Raw genomic sequence first — 26,408 nt, forward strand, 5'->3', positions numbered from 1 at the left:
AGGGAGGGATTTTAAAAAGAGAAAACGCTAACCTCATAAAAAGCATCTTTACTTGACACTGAATGAGTGCTCAACCAGCTTTCAAGGTTCATGATTTCTTTTTTAGATGCAAGTACAGCCAACCGAATGCCAAAGTAAAAAGGAAACATATCTAGTACTTGGGAAAGAGCCTGTAAAACATTTAACAGATATATTAAGATGCCAAGATTTGACAATCAATGGGGTATATATATCAAAGAAACACTAAAATAGCACATTTATGGTTGGTAAGAAGTCAAAACCTTTATTTCCTGGAAAGTATCCAAAATCCTATTGACACTGTCTGGATCAAGATTGACAGTATCTATGAGTCCACGTAGCAGCATGTTTTGATTAACATGCCAAAGAGTGTATAATAAACCACTTGTAGAAGCCCTTTTAAGAGCCATTGGGAGCACAGCAGATGCCACCTCGTTTTGGATGAGATTATATGCAGTCTACCAGTCATAGTTTGGTTAATAAACAATAAACCGTATAAAAAGCAGAAAACCATCATCGACTTGGGCCCGCTCTGATACCATATCCCTCAAATAAGGGGTGAGTAGCCCATTTCTAATATGGTATCAGAGCGGATTCGAATCCGTCTCTAAAAAATTAGGGTTTCCAAAAAAAAAGAACTAAATTAGGGTTTCTGCCACTGCCCGCTCTACTATCCCCACTCTACTCTTTTTTTTTGGAAATGTATGTCACAATAATACCTTTAAAACAGTGGGACAAGCTTCCAAATAGATATTCAAAAGTGAACCCAAAGGTTGAAAGTGACTAAGAGAGAGGTCCTGATCTCCAATTTGAACATCCTTCAGAAACTTGATGCATTCCTGGAGGCATGTACATAAACCAGATCTTGGAATTACAATTATTAAAGGACACAGAAACGGGGATCCTTGTTGCCTAGTCTTCTGCTTCAACTCAGTGATTAATCTTAAGATACTTCTGCTTCAACTCAGTGAGAAGCTTCTGCTTCAACTCAGTGAGAAACGGGGATCCTTGTTGCCTAGTCTGCAACAGAAATTGCTTCTAACATAAGAACCACAGAAAAAGTTTTGAAATTCATTAATTTGCTTCTGGTCTTTTACCTTAAGATACTTGTCCACATCATCCTTGATCTGCTTTGCTTTAAGTGCGGTATCAACATCTGAAAGAATTCTCGGCGTATGATTAATCTCCGCCAGAAGGTCAATCTACATCATCACATAATGTGGCATTCAGATACCAACTTTACAGTCCAAGCAATAGATAATATTAAGTTCAGTTATGGACCTTTAAGTTGGGAGTAGAAGGATCTGGAAGCCTCATATTGCGAGGAAATGCGCTAAGGATTATATTCCGCATTTGTATGCAGCTGGGGGGGATGACATCACAAAAGCTGAAATGATAATCACAAAGGAACACTGGAAAATCATGAAGTAACACTAACAACACTCGGGAGTGTTCCTTTGTACAGAAATTTCACCTAGAGATATACAAGATTCATATTGCATCAATATCAACACAAATAATGGTTGAGAACAAGGAAATAGTCCAAGAACTGCATACAAACCGGTTCCTCAAGTTCAGCCTTCCTCAGGAATGGTTCTATGAACTGGAAAAAGTCCACCAGTAACCTCTGAAAATATGGCCATCCTTTTTGTGCATTTGCAGTAAGCAGCTTTGGCATAAAACTTCTATGACTAACCAACTCGAGCCACGCAAAGCTGAAAGCAACTAGACAAGTCAGTCATACAAAATTGAGCAGCTTTAGGTAACCCTATGGTACTGGAAGGAATAATATTATCATCCCTCAAAGTAAGCAGCTGATTTCCCATTTCATCAATAAAAATAAAGAACAAACAAAACAAATCGAAGCATTCATGACAACCTATATTCCAAAATTCTGAAGAAAATTGGTTCATAGGTATTGGTTCACCAGGCAGTTTTCAGGGCAGAAGAAAATAGAATCAGAAATAGTAACCACAAGTTATTCTTAGATGTGAAAGACCTAAGATTTATATAGTAGGAGTATAATTTATTCAGGAAAGCAGAATGTAATAATAGATTGAATGCTATAGATGCGAGTTTGTGTCAATTGTATAAGTGAGTAATATAATATTGTTCATGTCACGCCCGCATTTTCTAAGGATAGAAAACACGGTTGATCGCGACTAGGGGAGGATTAAAGAAGCGGGGAAGAAAGGGGAAAAACAACACAACTCGACCATAACTTGAAACAACTGGGAATAGCTCGAATAAAATCAGAGTATCTCAACAATCAACAACTCAAAAATGAATATTATCTCAACGATACAAGAACTCAAAAGAAGGACAACCACTTAGCGGAAGCATTTCGAGAGAAGGAATATGCCACGTGTGAAGACATGACACATTCTAAACACTTAATTTCTTCAACGGTCTTGCTCAACACCCACCGCACCCGTCACGCTCAACCTGCAATTTTTAAAAGAAAAGCAGGGCTGAGTACTTGATGCACTCAGTGGACTCATGCCGAAAACATTTTATAAAAAGTATTTATCATGTCACCATTGAGTGACCTTGGGGTTTTAACTTTAGAAATCGCCCAAGACACTAAAATCATTTCCATTGTAAAATTCGGTTGATCAACCATTTTCCCATAGCTATCTACCATATCTGATCCATTGATGACAAGGAATGTGGCCACATCCCACTCACGATCTCCATAGGTGTACACTAGCCTGAATAGGGACTCACTCCCTAGACAGACCCGAATTCGATTATCCATTGATGGCAAAAGCCACATCAGATAGGTTCCATAGAATAAAACAAAACATGGCATGACAAATATTCATATCATTTTCACATAAAAATATACTTAGGGCATTGCCCTTATTTAAAAAGAATGCCCACCTCGTTCTCTTAAAGCCTTAAATTTTTTTTTTCGTTCGGTTCTCGAAAAGCGTGCGTGAAGTCACCCACTTCGACTCAATCTTCCATTCGATTAATTTGGACCAAACCAAATTAACTCCAAGCCATCTCCTTTATCAAAACAGTGGGCCTACAAATTTAAATTAATTCATTTGGCCCAAAACATTAAATAAACAAGGCCCAAAACCTTAATCTTCCTTACCTAACGTGAAATTCCAAATGGAATTGGAATCCTCTTCTCAAATCAAGCACACCCTGTCATCTCTCTCTCACACTCTTCTACAGCTCTCCGTCGAGCAGCTCTTCCACAAGGGGGCGTTCGTCGTTGTTCGCTCTCTCTCTGACAATCCGCCGCCGCTGCCGTCTCCTCCGCTCCACCACTGCTGTCAAAGCGCTGCCTCACTGAAATTCTCCAGCATCATCGCTGCTGTCCACCGCTGTTCGGCCCGTCGCGCCACCGCATCGAAGTCGCGGTCAGCCCCTGCTCCTCGCCCTCTCTGCCACTGCCGGAGACGCACAGGCAGCGACGTCGCCTCTGCCCGTCTGTGTCGTCGTTGCCGAGCAGCCGCTGCTCTCCGTTGCCGGCGTCTAGCAGCTGTCGCCGCCACTGCCGTCCCCTATTCCTCTCGTCCTTCTCTCTCTCTAAATCCTTAATTGCAAGACCTCATCTCTTATACTCCATGATGCATTCCCATTCCTGCTGAAGTTGCTCTTCGTAAGTAGAAAGATTGGCAGCCAATTCTTCGATATTCACCTCTTCGTCTTCCATCTTTTTTTTTTCTCTCCTTTATTTTTCGGGGTGTTACAATCTACCCATCTTAATAAAAATTTCGTCCCGAAATTTGCTTACGTCCTTCGAATATAGAAGTTCTCCATCATCTTGTCTTCCAAGCAGCTTCCTCATGTCGTCTAATTAACATTGTAGTTGAAAGTCACATCGCTGCCACTTTTAATAAATTACGCGAGATTAGACTATATTAAATTAAATCGCGCACTTCGCATCATCCCTCCTTGTCTTGCACCCTCTTTTGCGTTTGAACTTCATTACGTCTTCGCTATCTTCCACTTCTTGAAATCTTCCTCGTATTCTTTTTGTTCTTGCCGTTCAGGGAAAACGTAGGAAATAGTAAAATAGTTCACCCATCAAACTTGCTCCAACGTTTCATGCAATTCCAAGAAAAAGTTTCATGTTTCACCGGCCTCCCTTCGCACTCTCGATCTCCTTGCCTCGTCGTGACTTGACAATTTAGGGGTTCACCCCAAACTTTCAGAATCTCGTTCGTTTTCGTCACTCGGGAAAGTGATAGATTATCTCAACATACTTCATCATCTCATAGACAAATATCACATTTAAAGTCATTCATACTTCAAATAACAAGTATAATACACAACATTTTCACATCTCATAGCAAAACACTTTCGAACTTCACATTTATATTCAAAACTTTTGAAACAAAATTTCTTTATACTTTCACTCTTTCCTCAAAAATTTCCACATCTCACTATTAAAGTAAAAGTTTTGACTCAAAAATAAAACGTACTTCCGCATCAACTTTCATCATTCGTATAAAACACTCCATAGAATAACGCATCGTACTTTGCACCTCATAACATAAATATCATCACACTTCCATAGCTCAATTTTTCCAAACGAAAAAGTTAAAACTTTTTTTTTAACTCAAAAATTTTCGAACAATTCATAAACACAGTATTTTCCATTGATCAATTTTTTTTTCATAAATGATAAGTCACCCCATTGCAAGACATACATCTTTTTATCACTATAGATTTTCATCTTCTCACAAAACATATATATACTTTTTTTTTCCAACCATAGCTCCTCTATCCCATTGTAAAACATATTGTTTTCATAACCATAGCTCTTCTATCCCATTGTAAAACATACTTTGTTTTAATAACCATAGCTCTTCTATCCCATTGTAAAACATACTCTCTTTTTTTCATAACCATAGCTTCTCATCTCCTTTCCTGAAAACTTTCTCATAAAATTTTTTTTTATAAAAATAAATTACCTCTCTCTTGATTGAGCGCGGCGAAGCAGGATGTTGAGCCTTCAATGCACAATTATTATTATCATTATTATTTTTATTATTATCATTATTATTACTATCATTATTATTTTAGTCTAGCGAAACAAGTCTAGACTAAGTCAGAAAAAGACACTCGGGTCCAGAGCGGAAAGAAAAATTGCTCTGATACCACTTTGTCACGCCCGCATTTTCTAAGGATAGAAAACACGGTTGATCGCGACTAGGGGAGGATTAAAGAAGCGGGGAAGAAATGGGAAAAACAACACAACTCGACCATAACTTGAAACAACTGGGAATAACTCGAATAAAATCAGAGTATCTCAACAATCAACAACTCAAAAATGAATATTATCTCAACGATACAAGAACTCAAAAGAAGGACAACCACTTAGCGGAAGCATTTCGAGAGAAGGAATATGCCACGTGTGAAGACATGACACATTCTAAACACCTAATTTCTTCAACGGTCTTGCTCAACACCACCGCACCCGTCACGCTCAACCTGCAATTTTTAAAAGAAAAGCAGGGCTGAGTACTTAATGCACTCAGTGGACTCATGCCGAAAACATTTTATAAAAAGTATTTATCATGCCACCATTGAGTGACCTTGGGGTTTTAACTTTAGAAATCGCCCAAGACACTTAAATCATTTCCATTGTAAAATTCGGTTGATCAACCATTTTCCCATAGCTATCTACCATATCTGATCCATTGATGACAAGGAATGTGGCCACATCCCAAGTCACTAGACCGGCCGACCCAAAAGACGACTCACGATCTCCATAGGTGTACACTAGCCTGAATAGGGACTCACTCCCTAGACAGACCCGAATTCGATTATCCATTGATGGCAAAAGCCACATCAAATAGGTCCCATAGAATAAAACAAAACACGGCATGACAAATATTCATATCATTTTCACATAAAAATATACTTAGGGCATTGCCCTTATTTAAAAAGAAAGCCCACCTCGTTCTCTTAAAGCCTTAAATTTTTTTTTTTCGTTCGGTTCTCGAAAAGCATGCGTGAAGTCACCCACTTCGACTCAATCTTCCATTCGATTAATTTGGACCAAACCAAATTAACTCCAAGCCATCTCCTTTATCAAAACAGTGGGCCTGCAAATTTAAATTAATTCATTTGGCCCAAAACATTAAATAAACAAGGCGCAAAACATTAATCTTCCTTACCTAACGTGAAATTCCAAATGGAATTGGAATCCTCTTCTCAAATCAAGCACACCATGTCATCTCTCTCTCACTCTTCTACAGCTCTCCGTCGAGCAGCTCTTCCACACGGGGGCATTCGTCGTTGTTCGCTCTCTCTCTGACAATCCGCCGCCGCTGCCGTCTCCTCCGCTCCACTGCTGTCAAAGCGCTGCCTCACTGAAATTCTCCAGCATCATCCCTGCTGTCCACCGCTGTTCGGCCCGTCGCGCCACCGCATCGAAGTCGCGGTCAGCCCCTGCTCCTCGCCCTCTCTGCCACTGCCGGAGACGCACAGGCAGCGACGTCGCCTCTGCCCGTCTGTGTCGTCGTTGCCGAGCAGCCGCTGCTCTCCGTTGCCGGCGTCTAGCAGCTGTCGCCGCCACTGCCGTCCCCTATTCCTCTAGTCCTTCTCTCTCTCTAAATCCTTAATTGCAAGACCTCATCTCTTATACTCCATGATGCATTCCCATTCCTGCTGAAGTTGCTCTTCGTAAGTAGAAAGATTGGCAGCCAATTCTTCGATATTCACCTCTTCGTCTTCCATCTTTTTTTTTTCTCTACGAGTATTTACCTTCAGGGACGATAACTGGATCGAATAAATCCCCCATTCAAACTTCACAAACGAGAGTCCCAAAATTTTGAGTAGCTAACTTCTCTTTCTCCCTTTCTGCTTGTCGCTTTCTCCTCTCCCTCACGTTTTGTTCCTTGGAAGCACTTGACTTCGAATTCGATCTTTGAGTTGCGGCTTGTACTGTATTGAGTGAGAGTTGCCTTGTTCTTGTGAGTAGTTGCAGAGAATCGAAAATAGGGAAGAAAGATTGTGAAGGAGTATTATAGAGAGGGGGCGGTTAATTGATATGGAGAGATTTAGGGAGTGGGGAGAGATTCATGGGAGAGAGGGAGAGATGGTTTTTAGTCGTGGGCGAAAAGGAGGAAATTCAAATTTTCTTCTTTTTTTTTTTTAAAGAAATTATTTAATATTTTATTTACAGATCACGGAGGAAGAATATCTCATCACGGAGGAGGAAAATCTCTATAGAATCTTTAATTAAATTTGTATTATTGACTTGGTGACCAAGTCAACACGAAAAGGTTTAATTAGATTAATTTGATTTTTTTTTCTCTCCTTTATTTTTCGGGGTGTTACAGTTCAACCAAAATCAAATCAATTTGAAGCTAAGCAAAGCGACTCAAAAGCAATATGCAGATCCCATATGCAAACAATTAAAGCTGAAAGTAATTTTAAGTTTATCTTATGGTCCACATCATACATTCTCCCTGGATCAATAGAAGCAATTAGACAACCATTCACACATACCTGAACCCTGGGACCTTGAGAGGCTGAATTGCATGGAAGGAATTTGCCAAAGCAGTCAATACCTGAAAATTTTATTCTTTAGTTAGAAAATAGTAGTTGTACGATGCAGATAGCTTTAGTTAAAAAGACACCTAGGCTAGGAATGTAATCTCTGAATGAAAAGAAAGCTAGCAAACTTATGATCCTATAGCTGAATTAAATGCCAAAATACAGTACCTGAAAAATGCCACCGTCAAATACAGGATCCAATGAACACAAATCAAGCAGACAATTAACAAACAACCCCAAAGTAGGGTCTTGGATTAAATGACGCCTTTCTCTCCTCCGCATCTTTTAGAATAAATTTCACCGTAAGAGCAAGAACCTAAAGCAGACATGGTAGAGTACATTAAAAATCTAGACACTTAACATTAAACAATCAAGCTCTGATCTCAAAGTCGTACCTTTGGCAGAAGTGAAAGTTTCCTCGAGCCTTGATCCACAGGGCAAAACTGGAAGGTTTGAAAGAGTTAACACAGATAGTATGAAGGACAGAGATTACAGAGACTGCATATATATTTTATTCCCTAAAGTACCAATATGAGATGCTACCTTCAGAACTGAGAAAACTAACTTCGCATATATATCAATAGCGAGGAATGATAGTGGTTGTCCTTGAGTAGAAGGGCAAGAGCTAGAATTTATATCCTCCGATGATAGTCAGTGTGATACAGAGAGTTCCTGAATTCAGGCCGTAATAAATAAAATACCATTACACTTGAACTAAATCGTTTATTACCGTAAGAGCGGAATAGGACCTCACCATAATCCTGCGGAAAAATCGATCAGTCATATCATCTCCTTTAAGCAGCCCTCTCTGTTGCAAGAGTGAGACATGGCGAGCACAAGCCACATCATTTGCTCCAGGAAGTTCACATATTTGGTACCATTCAGCAAACAACCCAAATACCTACGTCGTGTATCAATTTCAAAACCAAAGGTCAGAACATATGGTTTGAAAACGGGGAACCCGTGGCAACTAAAAGCTGTAAATTTTCTAAAAAGACAAGAGATCTGACTTCCTTTAACAGAGGAATATGGGAGAAGTATCTGTACTAAATAAAGCATACACAAAGCAGTAAACTGCACATGTGAAAAAAACAATAAGATTTGAACTTCTAGTTAATGTTGATTAACAAAAATGTAACTATAACCTCAAAGCTTGTTACAGAATGCTCCATCCGTCTCCATTTTGTGCTGTCCCATTTTAGATGTCTCATTCTATTTTTAGGATAAAATCAAATGGGCCATATCACTTTTTTAACACTATACATGTGGTCCTTGGGACACCACTTAATAATCCAATTAACCTTCTCTCCTAAATAACCCTTCCCAAAAGAAATTAAACATTTAAAATGGGACGGAGGGAATACTCAGTTAAGGAGGTTTCAGAGAATCAGCTAAATGTTAAACTGTGTATGCCAATGCGCCCTTTTTTGAGCTCAAAAATCAATTCGAAGACAAGAAGACAAATTGATGGGACTGCAATGCAAGTTATGGGTAGATAAAAATTCCAAAGCATTCATTTGTGTTCAGGAGACAAAATTGAGAAAAATCTCTAAGCACATCCTTCTTTTATGAATAAAAACAAAGTAGGTTATATACAATGTCAATTTCAAGCATAATCACAAGAACATGGGAGACAAAGAGAAAGAGTTGGGAGATAAAACCATTATTAAGTATGTGTAGAGGACAGAAGCATTATCAAACCTCCCCATATGACAAATAAAATACATAAAACCATCAAATATCTTCCAAAACCATCATTGTATTACTGCTGCCTGCATACATAAATATAAAATGTTAGGTAGATCCAATATTTAGTACCTGTTCAGAGAAACCAGCAGCATCAAAATCCACCAATTCTGTCACATTGAATTCTTCCCTGCTTGTCCCATGAAGCCCAGGTTCCACCACCAAGTGTGAGATAAAAGAAATTTCTGCGAACCTTTTTGTCTCTGGAGGTTCGTGCAATTTCTTCTTTACCAACAGCCGAAGGAGACAAATTTCCAGCATTAGCAGGGTTCTTAGCTATTTCAATCAGTTGTTGTAATGACTCTGGGGATTCAGGTCTTGCAGTAAGCTGAAAATTAGGAAAATAGTTAGGGACTGTAGATATAATATATAATATCTTGGACATAACTGAAAGCAGACATGCCTTTTCCAGAGATCAACAAGATTGTTAAACTCTGATATCACTTTAAATTATTTATAACCAAAGTTTGTATGAGACAAATGGAAAATTCAGTTAAAGACATGGGTAGAAATGGCGAGCACATAATAATTATATAAACCATGATATAGCCTTTTTTTACCTGAATCTCAACCTCTTTCGCTTCATTAGCCAACTGATTTTCTAGCTGAAAGGGGTTGTTACAAGTTTGTTAAAAGCCAAAATAAAGAATACCGTCACAAGAAACTCTCAACAAATGAGTTAAATCCATACAACATGAAAGGCGGATAGTAAATATACCTTCTCTGAGATAGTAAATATACCCAATGTGTCACCAGTGATTATTAATGGCTCAGAGACATTTGTCCCAGGATGCTCAGAAGCCAGAGTTGCATTAGTAGGATGTGAAGCATTTCCAGGTTCCTGCATTTATGAATTCTTATGTTAAAAAAGTGCACACGCAAACAATGACAGATATATAAACAGAATGTACTCACTTTTGCAGAATGGGAAGGTTTTATCTGTAGCATACCAGTGTCCAGAGCATGAGGGAATGAAGGAATGATGTCATTTTCAGGAGTTTGTGGACCATCGCCAATTGAAATATGAGATGAGGGAACACTGAAAAATGATCACCATAATTTTACTAATTTGATTCCTTTTTGTTTTTTGTTGCTCGCAGGTCTTACTCATAGGAAAACAAGAATTAATAATTGATAAATTATATAAAAATCAAATAAAACCATAAACTAAACAAACCTTGCAGGAATCTGGCATCGAACAGGCGCTATCTCATCAGAGTCAATTTCCAGTGTCTGTGGCATAGCACCAAATCCAGTGCTAACAAGGCCAGATGAGTAAATGCTACCACTCATTTTGCCAGAAGTAGATGCAAATTATCGGGACAATCCACCTTCTGATGAAGCAGAGGGGCCAACTGGGACTGCATTTGAGCTCTGGGTGGAACGATTCTGGCCTGGGAACCGAGCAAATTCCTGCAAACAAAATGACAAAATGAAATGAGATACAAATAAAGATCACAAAGATGAACTAGATAAGACATATCTGACCACGTGAATCAACTTAGATGTCCTAGAATTTGTCAAAGAATCACCTCATAAACTCACTGTTGTGCATGTGACAGGTGGCCTGGCTTAGGACGAAGGGCCTCAGGTAAAATACTCATTTGACCTTGGGCATAAAGGCTAGAATAATAAAAAGCAGCACCAACACTGTCTCTATGCTTTCTCCTAATAGAAAGTTGTTGATCCATTTCCCCATCAATGGTTTGGACTGCCTGTAAATGAGGTTAAAATGCAACAAGGATAAAATACAAGCAATATGAATTCCAAACCCATATACAATGGACTAAAATAACACAAGACTTAACTAAATTTTTTATATCAGTTATTTGCTAGTAGTATTGCTCTAATAAATAAAGCCCATTCAACAGAGAAAACATCAACAGACGCCACGTTCACCACATAGAAAATATCAAGAGACCTTTGTAACTCTCCACGCATATAACTCATGCGGCCCTAGAATCAGGATTTAAGACCCACTTAATATACTCTGGAAGGAACTTCATCATCCACTTGAGTTAAAAGTAAGTATGTTTTTCAGACATGATATGCATATGCTTACATGACACAGAAACATGCATGACCTATGCATTTCTTTTATCTTGATAAAGGCTTCCAAATTCATTTTAAATAAATCATGAAAATTACCAGTGAAAGAAAAGTCACAAGAAAGCCTAAATTAACTTTTCATCCACAAACAGACCAAAGAGAGAGAGAGTAAGAGGACTGGGAAATATAAGAAATGCACCTGGTCAAGAGAACCTCGTTCAGCAGCAGTACCAAGTCATTTTCATATATTATTAAAATTTAAAATTAGGTGTTTTAAAGAAAAGGAGGGGCACTCATTCCCAACAGCTCAACCTGAGATCTCAACAACTCTCGTGTAATAATACTCCCTCTGTCCATAATTGATGACACACTTGAGTAATGGCACGAGATTTTAGAAAATTTTTTGTGTGTTAAGTGGAAAGAGAAAATAGTATACTTATATTAATGTGAGAGGGAAATTTTTCAAAAAAAAGAAATGTGACATCTTTTGTGGGACAAATAAAAAGGAAATTGTGACATCTATTATGGGACGAAGGGAGTATAATATAACATTGCATAGCATAACACTCACAAAATAGAGCTCGATAACATAGTGTTTTTACTTTGAAGTTTGAACAGTATTAATACTACTTGCTTTCTAACTCAATTTTTAAATATTTATCAATATTGGTTGTCAAGAGACAATTGTCATAATTGTAAATTTGAATGAAGCAACAGATAACTCATAATAATTTCAGTTTACCTTCTCAGTTGCAGCTTGTTCAATCAACACACAGCCTAGGTCCAGATTATCATTGATCACCAGTTGAAATGCCTGTTCTAGAAGATCACTTGCTATGGCCAAGCCCTGAAGTGAGCTTCTGAGCTGGCTTGATATTGAACCACGTAAAGGTTCCTAAATGTGATGAAAAGGCCTCTTCAATCAGCATGCAAGGTATATTAAAGTGATGTTCTGACAATTCAAAAGATCATTAACATTTAAAACCTGAAAGTAATAAAACAAAGGTCATCTATACTTTGCAGGTTACATGAGCAAAACTTCCTGCCAACCTTGCTACCATCAAATGTGCAGCATTTCGTATAAGAGTCTCATCAGGCTCCATGGCATAGTCCTGCCATTTAAAAACACATAACTTCTTTAGTAAACAATTCGCATTGTTATATACACTACTGAAAAAAGGACCCTTCAGAATCAATTAATTTGAAAGAAATACACCTTCAAGACAAGTTCCTTAGTTGTGTCAGTCGCAATAGAAACACTGAGTTGCACAATATCAGACACTATTTCTTTAACAGCTCTATCCATGGCAACTGGAAGTACACTGAAGCAAATAAAACATGTAACTGAAAAACAATTGATGATTTTCATTGTCAAATAGAATTTCAGTTACTAATTCAGAGTTCAGACCTCTGAAAATGCAAGTGTAAGCCATAAGCCTGAAGCCTCTTATTGACAACCACTTGGTGTTCAATATTAGCTGCTGGTACAGGAAACTGCAACATTACAAAAAATAATATACCATCAGTCAATATTTAAACAGAAAAACATTGGAAGCAAATACAAGCGGAATCTGGAGAGACCTGATTAACTGCATATTGAGTCTGTCCTTGTAAAAGTCCTTGAGCAGAAGGAAGTTGGTCAGAATAACCCAAGCTAACCAGCTTCTCATCCTCAGTCAAAGTTCCAGATGAATGAGGGACAGCTGCAGCATACTGTTACCGTGATCACAAAATCAACCTCCGATCATGCTACTAAATCAAAATAGAACAACTGAAGCACTAACCTGAGACATAATACGAGAGTGGCTGGCAGGATGGGGAGAGGCAGCAACATCAAGGGGTATCTCAACTTGGTTAATTGTCGAAATAATTCCAGATTTCACCTCATTCATTCTTGGTGGCTGTGAAGATCCAACATCCTTATTCAAAAAATCAGGATTACCTTCAACTTCTCGAACTATGTCCTTCAGAAGAGGAGTGGGTGTGACATCCCTGAGGTCAACACTTAAATGCTTAAACAGAACCTGAAACCAAAGACATATCAACAAAGAAAATCATCCGAAATTTAAGATGTGGGTTCTGCAAGCAAAGAATAACCAGATCTGTGTATACAGAATCACCTCAATCTCAAATTTGAGATTCATCTTCAAGTTTGGCATTACATAAATCTCAGCAAGCAACCCAAGAATTCCCATTGTCCAAGGGTTGGGAGGCCCATATGCAATACTGCTCGAACAGGGTACAAGAATCTAACACAAGCACATGGAGTCAATAAACTTGGATTGGCAAATGCATAGAAAATAAACAATAGATCGTACCTTTGAGGTAAAAGGAATAACAGCTATCATGAGTCCCTTTTCATATGCCTGCAAAAGCATACAGCACATAATATATATCCACGTGTCAGAAAAAATCAAATTAAGAAGATGAGATAATCATGGCAACATGAGGATCTCAGACAATTTAACTCCAAATTTATGAAGAGAACTCAAAAACAAAATAGAAGAAAAGAAACCTCTATAATCAAAGCTTTTAGATCTATCTCTCGTGCCCTTAAAACTTTATTTTTTCCGATAGTAATCTTCCCAAGCCAGCATCCTAAATTTTTCAGCAGTGATCGTTCTTCCACCGTAGATTTTATAAGTTCTGATCCCAAGAGAGCCTAGACATAGTACAAATACCAAGAATAAACACCAGCTTTCCAAAATGAATAAAGTAAGTAAAAAAAATCAGACCTTACAGTTTTCATAAGTGGCTTGCACAATCTCTTTGTTCAAAGGTTTCAAATTTACTTTATCAAGAAACTTCAGGTACAAATCTTGAAAATTTGGTTCAATGCTTACCCTGCCAAAAATAATAATAGACAAAAAGAACCGAAAAGTTCAAGATGTCATTCTATTTTATTTCAAAATGCCAGACAGGAAGAGTAACTCCAAAGGTAAATTGCATCTAGAGAACTATTTCAGGTAAGAATGTAAGCTATATCTCTACCTCCTCATAACCATATACTGCGCGAACCAAGGATAGTATTGAGAATTCAGAATTTCGCTAAACTCTTTATCTTTAACCTCAACATTTGCAGTCGACAAGTTATTTATAATAAAAGATATCTTGTCCTGAGCTTCTGATGTTGGAGCCTGTTCCAAAGATGGACGGAAGAGTCAGATACTGAAAGAGAATAACAAAACAGCAGATTAGACAAACATCATGGTAGTGGAATAGAATGCCAGACTATACAACGCACATAATTCGTATACAGCCGGAATATAGTCTAAGTAGGACATACCAAGTACTCCCTCCGTCCCACTACAAGTGATAGATTTCCCTTTTTCGTTTGTCCCACTACAAGTGATTGATTTCTATTTTTAGCAAAAAACAACACATTTACTCTCTCTTACTTTATTCTATCTCCTACTTTATTCACTCTTTCTCTATCCTACTTCATTCTCTCCAAACTCCACTTGACTCAATAAATATCATTTTCTTAAATCTCGTGCTCAAAAGAAATCAAGCACTTGTAGCGGGACGAGGGAGCACATCATAAAACTCCAAATTATCTTAGAAATACTGATACACACGTGTATTGAAGAGTCAAGTGAAAGGGTGGGGAAATGGTGAGTCTTCAATGCAACCATTTTCATCAATGCTAAGTGTTTAGGTGTCAAACCCAGCCTTGGGGACAAGGGTGTTTCCGAGGGGCCGCGAATTGATACACACGTGTATTGAAGAGTCAAGTGAAAGGGTGGGGAAATGGTGAGTCTTCAATGCAGCCATTATCATTATCATTAATAAATGACAGTTACGCGAAGATGGAGGGTTGTTTCTATGCAGCCATTATCACTATCTTTATTATTTTCATGAATAAGAGGCTTTTGCAATTCCATCGTAGAAGTACTATATATTGTCCCTAGAAGTTGGAGATATAATGACTTTTATCTATCATTGTAGTTGAACGGCATTAGCCGAGGCTTTCCTTGTTGGAAAGAGGGCTTTCCCTTGTTGGAAAGAGTTTTCTATTTATTTTCTTGTTATATCCTAATTGTGTTCAACCAAGTTATCATGGCGAAAGTGCGTTATGCTACTTATGCTGACATACTATCTAGAATTCACGGTCCACCCGCCTTTCACTCCGTATCAAATACTATGAAATTAACATTTACAGCCCTACCCAGGATTGAGGACAGTAACCAATGCTCCAGAATATAAATAGCTTTTACCTTTAGAGAATTCTTCAATGACTATTTGATACCAGAAAGCACAGAAGCCTGGAAATTTTGTGGTAACATGTACCAGCATTTATGTATTGAGGTGTCATGTTGTGCCAAATATTTGAACTACCGGTATATGCTGGCAGCGAGAAGCAATTAAAGCATATGAAATATGAAAATTAGTCTAACTTTGTTTTAAGGAAACAATAAAAATATTTGAAATTTTGAGGATGGCAGTGAGAAGCAATTAAACAAAACATTGATTTCTAAATCAGGTCATGATTCATATCAGTGGATTACCAATGATTTTTCACTTACTTCAGAAGGTGGCATTCAAACATATGAAGTATGAATATTAGTCTACCTTTATTTTGACGCTCAGCAGATCATAATATTCAATCAGCACAGTCATAAAAAGAGTTCTAAGGAATGTCCCAGGTACACGCTTAAACCTTAGTTGAGACTTCATAAGGTGCATCATTACTAGAGAGAGCACACTTCCAAAAAGTAACATCTAACTGGCAGAGCAAGCCATCATCATTGTAGAAATGGGTCACTCACCCCCTTAAAAGTGAGTGCCCATTTCTACATGTTTTTTCAACAAAGAAACCCATCACCGACTTGGGCCCGCTCTTACACCATTAGCACAGGATTTCTATCATGATGTCAGATAGGCCCAAATCGATGTTGATCTCTTTGTCTGCGCTTATGGAAGTTGGATGTACATTCCGACCCGCACGTGCGGGGGTGCGTTGAAAACCCCCATTCTAGTCCCACATCGACTTGATGATGATCATGTCTCATCAATATATACATTGATAACCCTCCCCTACTCTACAATTATTACATGAGTGCATGTAGGATCTCTATGTCTGATTTAGGCTTTTCCTGGCAGTTCCACATAATAAGCTTCCATGTACATGGTGGATTGGTGGGTCATCTCTAAATCATCATTCATCATAATTGTACAAGTATCTAGATGAACATAGGTAATGATTGATAATTCAAGAAACATAAATTGAATTGAGAATGCAACCCATTTTATTCTATGATGATTGAGAGAATTATAAGTTAGCACATAGGTAACCAGAGAGACTGAACAAAATTACAAGTCATTCAAGAAAGGGGTCCATAAACAATGAATAAAATTCCCAAAAGTAAAAGCACGCGAAAACCATAAGGGTGAGGATCAAGTATAAACAAAGGTTAAAAAAGTATAAGACAGCTACATCCAATCACCTCTATTGGAGTTTCTCTTCTCTCAGCTGCAGCAACTAGGGTCTCAATGTTTAATGCAGAGACAGGCTCTGTAACATCAGTCCCAATTAATGTAATACATAAGCACACAATGAGAAAAGTAGCCCAGCTAAAAGTGATAATTTACTTGCTAAGGTTGATCTAGAAGACCGTGAAAAACTCGACGAAGCAGATTGTATTGACAGCACAGCGCCACTGCGTGACTGCATTGTGGGTTTGAGTATATTAGCACTCAAAATACAGAAAAAACAAGGTACAAATAGAAAGGAGATCAAGTGATTAGAAAGGGTAGGTGTACCATTCAAAGGAGCAATTACAGGCTGAACAGAAGAAGATTGTGCTGGCTTCATGTAATTAGAAAGAGTCACAGAGGGTTTCCTCTCATTTAGAGAGCTTGGTGGTCTCTGTGGTAGTGGGATCGAAGAGGAAACTGGTAATTCGGACACTGTGAACCCCCAGCACTTTCCGTTCTTGAATTAGCACGCATATGAGAGACATCCAATTTCTCAATTTCCTCAGACAAGTTATTAGCAGAAAGCACACCAGCGTGACTCTGAAGTACCTGTACAGCAATAACGTGAAAGGTCAGATACTAGTAATTATTAGAAATGGGCCACTCACCCCTTAAAAGGCCTTATAGGGGGAGGGTTATCCACACTTATATAGATTAGATGAGATCTTCACCAAGTCGATGTGGGACAGAATTTAGAGAATTTAACACGCCCCCTCACGTGTGTGCTGGAAAGGACATCGGTCTTCCATCACGTGGGTAGGCAATGCAAGAGATAAGAGAACCATCATCGATGTGGGCCGGAAAGGACATCGGTCTTCCACTTGTGAGGTAGATAAGAGATAAAGAGAAAACCATCATCGACTTGGGCCCGCTCTGATACCATATCCCTCAAATAAGGGGTGAGTGACTCATTTCTAATATGGTATCAGAGCGGATTCGAATCCGTCTCTAGAAAATTAGGGTTTCCAAAAACAAAAAGAACTAAATTAGGGTTTCTGTCGCTGCCCGCTCTACTATCCCCACTCTACTCTTTTTTTTGGAAATGTATGTCACAATAATACCTTTAAAACAGTGGGACAAGCTTCCAAATAGATATTCAAAAGTGAACCCAAAGGTTGAAAGTGACTAAGAGAGAGGTCCTGATCTCCAATTTGAACATCCTTCAGAAACTTGATGCATTCCTGGAGGCATGTACATAAACCAGATCTTGGAATTACAATTATTAAAGGACACAAAATGGCACTGAAATTCTAAAATTAGTCTTGGCTATAATATCTTAAAGAATGATTTCTTTACACAACTACAGACGTCAACTTGCTTTTCTTTTTATCTTAGGGATCTTAACAGGGAGGGATTTTAAAAAGAGAAAACGCTAACCTCATAAAAAGCATCTTTACTTGACACTGAATGAGTGCTCAACCAGCTTTCAAGGTTCATGATTTCTTTTTTAGATGCAAGTACAGCCAACCGAATGCCAAAGTAAAAAGGAAACATATCTAGTACTTGGGAAAGAGCCTGTAAAACATTTAACAGATATATTAAGATGCCAAGATTTGACAATCAATGGGGTATATATATCAAAGAAACACTAAAATAGCACATTTATGGTTGGTAAGAAGTCAAAACCTTTATTTCCTGGAAAGTATCCAAAATCCTATTGACACTGTCTGGATCAAGATTGACAGTATCTATGAGTCCACGTAGCAGCATGTTTTGATTAACATGCCAAAGAGTGTATAATAAACCACTTGTAGAAGCCCTTTTAAGAGCCATTGGGAGCACAGCAGATGCCACCTCGTTTTGGATGAGATTATATGCAGTCTACCAGTCATAGTTTGGTTAATAAACAATAAACCGTATAAAAAGCAGAAAACCATCATCGACTTGGGCCCGCTCTGATACCATATCCCTCAAATAAGGGGTGAGTAGCCCATTTCTAATATGGTATCAGAGCGGATTCGAATCCGTCTCTAAAAAATTAGGGTTTCCAAAAAAAAAGAACTAAATTAGGGTTTCTGCCACTGCCCGCTCTACTATCCCCACTCTACTCTTTTTTTTTGGAAATGTATGTCACAATAATACCTTTAAAACAGTGGGACAAGCTTCCAAATAGATATTCAAAAGTGAACCCAAAGGTTGAAAGTGACTAAGAGAGAGGTCCTGATCTCCAATTTGAACATCCTTCAGAAACTTGATGCATTCCTGGAGGCATGTACATAAACCAGATCTTGGAATTACAATTATTAAAGGACACAAAATGGCACTGAAATTCTAAAATTAGTCTTGGCTATAATATCTTAAAGAATGATTTCTTTACACAACTACAGACGTCAACTTGCTTTTCTTTTTATCTTAGGGATCTTAACAGGGAGGGATTTTAAAAAGAGAAAACGCTAACCTCATAAAAAGCATCTTTACTTGACACTGAATGAGTGCTCAACCAGCTTTCAAGGTTCATGATTTCTTTTTTAGATGCAAGTACAGCCAACCGAATGCCAAAGTAAAAAGGAAACATATCTAGTACTTGGGAAAGAGCCTGTAAAACATTTAACAGATATATTAAGATGCCAAGATTTGACAATCAATGGGGTATATATATCAAAGAAACACTAAAATAGCACATTTATGGTTGGTAAGAAGTCAAAACCTTTATTTCCTGGAAAGTATCCAAAATCCTATTGACACTGTCTGGATCAAGATTGACAGTATCTATGAGTCCACGTAGCAGCATGTTTTGATTAACATGCCAAAGAGTGTATAATAAACCACTTGTAGAAGCCCTTTTAAGAGCCATTGGGAGTACAGCAGATGCCACCTCGTTTTGGATGAGATTATATGCAGTCTACCAGTCATAGTTTGGTTAATAAACAATAAACCGTATAAAAAGCAGAACAAAAAAACAAGATCATTTCTGATGTCACCTACATTAACATGGGCCATTCCAAGAAGTAATACTTCAGGGAAGTTATTAAGAGGAGATTCAATGACAGATCTAACGAAACTTGCATGGCCCATCTCAGATAGCTGGCACAGAACCACCAGCAGATCATGACATGACCAAGCACGATTTGGTCCAGACTGCAATGTATGCCCATGCACAGCATCATCATAGGACTGCACAAGGAAAAAGTACTATAAGATCATTCCAAATGGCATAACTATATTGAAAAACGATAAAATAAAAGTGATAATCACTAGTTCATTTGGAAACAGCTTAACATTTGTAGAAAGCATACCAGCTGCCTTTCAGAATGAGCAAAAGTAAATACTTCAGGTGGTGCAGCGAATGCATTTTTTAGAAAAGATAGCTGACCCTCAACATTCTTCCAATAGATCCACAAATAGTATGGAGAGGGAATGGTTCCTGACAAGTTAAACCATCACATGAGATATTTAGAATAACAGATTGGATATCTTGCTTGATTCTTTACATTAATACATTCCTACAGTAATAGATGAGGGGCAATAGTTTGATAATCAATTTCTACCTGGCATGCATGCTTGTAGATAGACATAAAAAATGAAAATGCTGCCTCATTAGGAATATAAAATCCCTCATGATCCAGATTCTCCATGACATTAATCCAGTTAATTCCCGGAGCCTGAAACAAAACAATCAAACCAAAATAATGGGGCACTTTTATAATTGGTGAAGATAGATAACATGTCACAACTTAAATGATAAACTATAAGCATGGAACTTACAAGTTGCTTGATTGAATCTACAAGGACATCAGCATTCCAAGAATTCAAAGATGGCATATCCAGGACACTATTACCGCCAAGGGCAGAGCGGAATGTAGCATAGACATTTTGGCTGTTATCAAGACCTGCATAAGTTCTGGCAATCGTACCAAGTATCTTTGCAACTGTGGCATCAGTAAGAGGCAAGAAAAGAGACAACATTTCTTTGCACTGAGACAAATTAGCAGTACACCCATAACCTAGCTCACACATTACATCAGCAATGCTAATTTCTTTCTCCATTTCTGCTAGAATGGCATCAAAATCATCTTCACCCCCCTCATCCAATCTGCAGCATATAAACAAGCACAAAGGTAAAAATAGTTTCCGAAATATATTCCAGTCTATGTATGCACTAAGAACTATCATGGAAAGCGCCTGAAGAAGTTATCTCCACGTAGTTCATCGTGAAGAAAAGGTGTGATGACAAATTGAGTCTCGGCCTTCAGTTGCACAAGAGATAACATTTGCAAGAATGAATCTAAATGCTTAGAGAGGCTTTCAGACCGACTAAGTAACACAAGAATATGCTGAATTATCTCAGTTGACTCAAATGCAACAGGATTGGCACACAGCTCCGTAATCTGACTCAAACAGAAATTATTTCCTACATACAGCCAAGAAAAGTGTTATAGGTTTAGCAGAACATGTAGAACAATTCCAAGGAGATAAAATTACAAACTGTTGTATGCATTCCACTTCCTGCAACTAAATGAAAAATTATATCTACAAGAAAGAGAATAACTAACCACACATCCTGGTATCATGATCTTCAGAATTAGACAAAGCAAGACCAACTCCAATTTTATCAGGTACCGACAAGTGTAGAGCATCAGAAAGATTCTGCAGTAGTTCTTCATTGATGGCTTTAGTCTGAAGTGACTCACTTAATATTGAACTAAAGTTAGGTTTATTCAAAACATGTTTGAATATTGAAGCAAATATCGGTTGCAGCTTTATATCCTTCAACTTGCTTGAATAAATATTGAGGTGGTCAAAACAGGCTTGGAGCAGTAATACGCTACCCTCCATTCCATCCATTGTATACTGTCCGAGGAACAAAATAACATCAAAATCAGCATATATGTAATAGCAGAAGTCAATTCCAGTGTCAGAATCAGGAATTAAGAAACACAAATGTAACAAATTTTGCATACTGGAGCCTGGACTGGTTCAAAGTCTCATCACTTACTAAATCTCAAAAGGCACCTCATATTAACCAGATTGCACGACCTAGGCATTCTTCTCACTCATCTTTTATGAACTACCATGTTTAACTCAGTGTTGTTAGGGTCGCGGGGCGCACCGGGTCGATGGGGTGAAAATTCGGGTCGCGGGTCAACGAGTCGGCGGGGTCGAGAGACCCATAAAGCTAGGTTAATTTTTTTGCCTTTTAATATTAAATAAAATAAATATATTGCTCTAATGTTTATAATATATCAAATAATATAAATGTAGACGCAATTCATGTGAATAGAGATAAAGTGGAATATAGAAATGATCAAAATATCAAAACAATTCATAAGTCATAACACAATAAATAATTGAAACCATTGTCTGAAAATATCAAAACAAAGGAATATATGAAGGGTGGCAGCAACAGATCTTTGAATTGTTTATTTGTTTAGGAGTGAAGAGGCCGAATTCTAAAGTGTAGAAAGTAGGTTTGCAAAGTTTGATGTGGTGCATGCATATATATAGAGAATTGTGATTGAGAGAGTCAGAAAACATGTGAGAGATTTGAGAAAATCAGAGATAGCATGTGTTTAGGGCGACCCAGGCGACTCACTCGACCCAGGCGACCCAGGCGACCCACTCGACCCAGCGGCGACCCTGTATCTCGATCAACCCACCCATGTTGGGGCGGTGATGGTCTCGACCCAGGCGACCCGGGCGACCCGAGCGACACGAACGACATTTTGACAACACTGGTTTAACTCTTTTCTTGAAAGATTAAAATATCAAAATAATTGAGTCTCATAGTTTTGACTTTTGTAGCTAACAAGGTGAGGCAAGCTCAAAAATTTTTACGAAAATCTAAATCCAAATTCCAAAGTATAATTCAGCCTATGGCTACTTCGTGTCCAAACAAGACAAAATATAATGTCAAAGCAGGTCTCATATTTCATTCATCGGTAACAACTGACATTTCTATGAGAAACGAGCACAGTTTCTATGAAGTTATCAACACAGATCATGAACGAAGAGACACCCACCTATCTCAAGAAATATTCTTCACTGCTGTATTCTATGTCAATATGCTTATAACATTAAAAACTCAGAAAATGCATTTAGATCAACCAGCTAGGATTAATGTTGTAATCTAAATGAAATGTGACAATAATTGCAACTACAATCAAGACAACTTCACGAGAATAAACGCAATCTTGTCAATACCGCAATTTATTTTAGGAGTTCTGTTACTTTTCAAAGAAAAAATATCCTAAATCAGGCCTACCTCAAAAAAGATAAAACCATTTTGCACACAATATATAGTAACTTCGTCAAAAAGGGAAATAAAGAAAACGGGAATCATTTTCCTTGGCTATAAAACAAATGATTCACTATTAACTGATGACAAAAGCAGAGAGAATAAACTATCTGACTACACCCTGGCCACCACACCCCCCAATAAAAATGTTTCAAACAAAATCATTTCCGATTATCAGCGTGTGAATACCACAAAAATAAGTACTCGCAACATAGAAAACTACGTTTCTTATAGTATTTGATGCATCAAAATCAACATGAATGTGCAGTCTTTACTTTTTGAAATAAAAAATAAAAACACGTAAGAAATAATCATTTGCTTGATTAATATATAGTAATATTTCAAAAACCAAAAAAAAAGAACAGAATCAATTATGAACTGTGCTTCAAAATTGAGCATGTATCAGCAATTCAGCATTTAGAAGGTCCTATAGTTTCTTCGTTCATGATACTTATTACACTATAGTGTTTTTTCCAGTAAAAAAGGAACTATGTGATGATTAAAGCAACAGTTTCCATTAAACTGTATTGGTAAGAGGCATAACGAACTGTGATAGAAAGACTTACATTGATTTCACAATGAAACATTACACATATATCATATTTTCTCACATTAGACATAAACAAACTCCATTGGAACAGAAAATGCAAACCAAACAATTATAAAACAGTGAATATAAACTTGGCTAGTGATACAATCACAAGAGGAAAGAGAAACCCAAGAAAGAATGAAAGAAGAAAGGTAAAGAAAAATTGGTTATAACAGATTAATAGATGAAGCAAAGCAGTTGCAACTGTTTGAAGAGTTGCAGCTAGTAAACAAGACAAATAGATTAGAGCTAAGATGTGTAATCACATTTGGTTCAATGAATTTTGTATAATTCTTGAGAAGTTGTATCTCTTGTTCATCATTCGTATCAGCAATACAGTTGTTATTATCTCTTTCAATATGCAAACAATCACTATAAGCTCGCGTCGCGCACAATGCCTGAACGTAGTTAAATGCTAACGGTTTGACAGTATAAACACAAGATCATCAGTCAAATGAGAAGAAACAAGACAAAATGAAAGGCATGCATTGCAAAAACATTCAAAATTAAATGTGAGTACATTGCATAGCTCTTGGAAAACCGAATCGGAGTTGGAATCGTTCAAGTTGTGCAGCAGAAAGCTATAATCTGCCGGGAAAGCTTGGAGGAGAAGTTAACCGTGTTCGAGCGAATTGCAATTACCCTCTCCTCTGCAAATTTTAGGAGAAACGAACAGAAATTGATAGGGCTTGACGGATTATTATGCAGTTAATTGATTAGTCGAGTGAGTTCCCGCCGACCCGGTACTGTTTTTGGCCTCCGTATATGGTTCCACATTTTGCCCATTGTTATTTGTTAGCCAATTTGGAATTACTAAGATGCTACCACCAAAACAATGTTTATCATCATTCCAATTTTTCTCGTCTTGTCATAATTTCCACAATTGAACGCTCTCTCCTCATGCCCCTCACTTTAATTTACATTATTTATTATTATTAATTTAATTGTAAATTTAAAATAAAGAGACTATTACTACTCCCTCCATCTACTATTAGGAGTCTCATTTAATGACACGAATTTTAAGAAATATTAAGAGAAGTGGGTGGGAAAAAAATTAGCAAATTATGAGTACCACTTGTGTATTATACTATTAATTTTAAATGAAATTTGAGTGGATTGAGTTAGTGGAATGTGAGACACTATTACAATATATAGTAAAAATGAACCGAGACACATATTTGCGGATGGACTGAAAATAAAAATTACTCCCTCCGTCCCGAAATAGGAGTCCTATTTAGTTATAACGTATTTTAAGAAATGCAAAGAAAAGTGGAATGAATAAGGTAGTGGAATACGAGTCTCACTTATATATATATATATATATATATATATATATATTGGATTGTGATCAAGATAAAACCATTCTTAAACGTAGAACCATTCTTAAACGTAGAACAAATGTCAAACGGAGGTCGTTAGATCTTTTAATCCAATGGTGTTGATTTGCACAGCAACTTCCCATTACAACCAAAACTATTATTAATGGGTGAATGCAGAGAAGTGAAAAAATAAAGCATGCATGGACTCTTCTTCGTTTCATTCATTCTTCCATCAACATGTGAGTTTTTTCACATGTTGAGTCCGGAATGTCGTGAAAACATAGTCTAATATGTATGATTTTTAATCTTGACCGTCATTTTTTCCTCATCAAATGAATAAAATATGTAGAGTTCTAGGTTCTACACTTAAGAATGGTTCTATCTTTAACGCAACCATATATATATATATATATATATATATATATATATATAGGGTCATGATCTATGACAAACACCCCTTAACCAAATAACTAGAGAACAAATCATAGCCACAAGATCAAGAAAATCAAGGGCTAGTATTAATACATGTAATTTTCTAATTTAAGGAGAAATTAATTCCCTCCATCACAAATTTACTCCACAATAACAAGGCGGGGGTATAATTGTCATTGCAGCCAAAATAATGTCATTGGCAAATTCACAAATTCAATTTGTTTGAGAACGAATTCTTCGTTGAGCTCCGAGAATCCGAGCAAGCGGAAGCAGGCGGCGGATAAGAAGCCATACCCGCAGAGATGGGAGAGGAATCGATTGAGTTTGTGGATCGGAGAGAAGAGGAAATGATTTCTGGAGAGATGGTAGGGCTCCAGTTGAAGCAACTAGTGATTGCACTTCGCGCAGCTCCGGTGATGCTCCCTGCTCCGTCGACGATGATTGCCCTATTTCTCTGATAAAGAAGAGATTTTTCTGGAATTCTGAAGGTGGGAGTCGTGGGCCAATTTAACTGCCTTTACCGACATCCTTTTATTTTATAGTTTTTGAATCAGTACCAAAAATTAAGGTTCTCACAAGGATCTCCGCTTGGACCAATACAAGTATACAGCAATATTTTGTCATGCTAACTTAACAAGAAACCGAAAATAAGATGAGTATAAAACCTATCATCAATCGCTGTAATCATATGACTTAAAAGAGATAAAACGAAGAGATGCAGATAAAGATGAGTAATCTCTATAAACTATGTATATATCAAAGAAAGAAACGTAACCAGTTTCTTTGAAGTCCCAGACGGTTTTGCTTCCTGCATTTTTTCTAACTTCACCACACTAACTAGTAAAACACATCACTCTTATTCTGATTTTACTTCACTCTTGTTCACAAAACACATAATTCTTACTCTGATTTTACTTCACTCTTGTTCACAAAAACACATCACTATTATTCTGATTTCAGTTCACTCTTGTTCACAAAACACATCACTCTTGTTCAGAAAACACTTCACTCTTGT

General features: G+C 37.5%; 1 long non-coding RNA gene and 1 pseudogene across 1 annotated transcript; both read right to left on the bottom strand.

Moving 5' to 3' along the window:
• Window positions 1-336: 336 nt before the first annotated feature.
• On the bottom strand, window positions 337-24,448 carry LOC121796944 (annotated as a pseudogene).
• LOC121795853 lies at window positions 2,403-3,688 on the bottom strand. Its single transcript, XR_006049648.1, has 3 exons — window positions 3,122-3,688; window positions 2,902-3,049; window positions 2,403-2,463 (listed from the first exon to the last, which is right to left on the bottom strand). It is a non-coding gene; the product is annotated as an uncharacterized LOC121795853 (long non-coding RNA).
• Window positions 24,449-26,408: the final 1,960 nt, after the last annotated feature.

Source organism: Salvia splendens, chromosome 3 (genome assembly GCF_004379255.2).
Source record: "Salvia splendens isolate huo1 chromosome 3, SspV2, whole genome shotgun sequence".
NCBI lineage: Eukaryota > Viridiplantae > Streptophyta > Magnoliopsida > Lamiales > Lamiaceae > Salvia > Salvia splendens.